We start from the raw sequence: 1,773 nt of genomic DNA, 5'->3' as shown, positions 1-1,773 counted from the left end.
GTCCCCCCAGCCTCTCCTCATAGGACTTTCCCTCTAGTCCCCTAATCATTCTGGTTGCCCTTATCTGTACCTTCTCCAACACCTCAATGTCCTTCCTGTACTGCGCAGCCCAGAACTGCACACAGGACTCGAGGTGTGGCCTCACCAGTGCTGGGTACAGGGGCACAATCACTTCCCTGGTCCTACTGGCCACACTATTCCTAATACAAGCCAGAATGCCATTGGCTTTCTTGTGCCCCTGGGCACACGGCTGGCTCATGTTCAGCCGGCTGTCCATCAACACCCTCAGGTCCCTCTCCGCCTGACAGCTCTACAGCCACTCCCCCTGAGCCTGTAGCGCTGCTGGGGGTTGTTGCGGCCAAAGTGCAGGACCCGACATTTGGTCTTACTGAAACTCATGGGATTGGCCTTGGCCCAGCGATCCAGCCGCTGCAGAGCCTCATTGACAAAAATGTCATTGATGAAAATGTTAAACAGAATTGGGCTCAGTACTGAGCCTTTGGGGACACCACTCATGACTGACCGCCAGCTGGATTTAACTCTTAATGCTAAAGCCTTTGCACTCAACCTTGTTTCTGGAGCACGGGTCTTCATGTTACCAAGAGCTGGCAGAGGGTGGGATGGGCTTTTTTGAAAGGAGAGGTTACCTCTAAGGTGAGTAAATTCTACCTGCTGTGCCGAACACTCCTGGGGTACAGGGTCTAACATCCTGTGGGCTGTGGAGGAACAGGAACAGTATTATGGCTCAAAGGCTGGTGCCACCAGCAACATTTTGGGGTTTTTGATTACAGGGAAGTTTATGCAGCAATGGGTATGAGAGCAACAGATGGAGTGGGGCTGTCTGCAAGAAGGAAAATAATTCTTGCTTTTGAGCAGGCAGGACTGACTGAAAGGGCTTTAAACTAGGTTTGAAGGGGGAAGGGGATAAAACTGGGCTCACTACAGACAAGCCAGGGGGAAGTATTCCAGGGTTAGAGGTGAGAACAATAGCCCAGCTCAAGTGCATTCACACCAACACATACGGCATGAGCAATGGTAACAGATGCTCCTCAATTAAGTGTCTAAAGTGTCTGTATACCAGTGCAAGAAACATGGGGAATAAGAAGGGTGAACTAGAAATCTGGGTGTGGTCAAAGATCTATGCAATTAGAGACATGGTGGGACAATTCACATAACTGGAATGTGGCCCTTGACAGCTATGTCATTTTTAGGGAAGACAGGCAAACAAGGCGAGGTGGTGGAGTTGCTCTTCACACGAAAGAGCAATTGGAATGTATCGAGATCTACCCAGGGGTGGATGAGGAGCAAGTTGAGAGTTTGTGGGTGAGAATGAAGGGGCAGACTAGCATAAGTGATACTGTGGTATGTGTCTATTACAGACCACCTGATTAGGATGAGAAAGTTGATGAGGCCTTTTACAGGCCAGCTGACACCAGCTGCTCAATCACAGGGAGATTTCAACTACCCAGATATTTGCTGGAAGGCCTACACAGCCAGCCATATACAGGAGGTTCCTCCAGTACATAGATGATAACTTCTCGATGCAAACGGTGGATGAGCCGACCAGGAGAGGAGCGCTGCTGGACCTTGTGCTCACCAACAAGGAAGGTCTGGTTGAAGGAGAGAAGGTTGAGGGCAACCTTGTCCGCAGCGACCATGAGGTGGTACAGTTCAGGATCTTGGGCCATAGGAACAGAATACCAAGCAGGATCGCAACTCTGGACTTCAGCAGGGCCAAGTTCGGCCTCTTCAAGCAATTGCTAGGGGAAACCC

Source organism: Apaloderma vittatum, unplaced genomic scaffold, assembly GCF_000703405.1.
Source record: "Apaloderma vittatum isolate BGI_N311 unplaced genomic scaffold, ASM70340v1 scaffold3745, whole genome shotgun sequence".
Classification (NCBI taxonomy): Eukaryota; Metazoa; Chordata; class Aves; order Trogoniformes; family Trogonidae; genus Apaloderma; species Apaloderma vittatum.
This window is presented reverse-complemented; position numbering follows the sequence as displayed.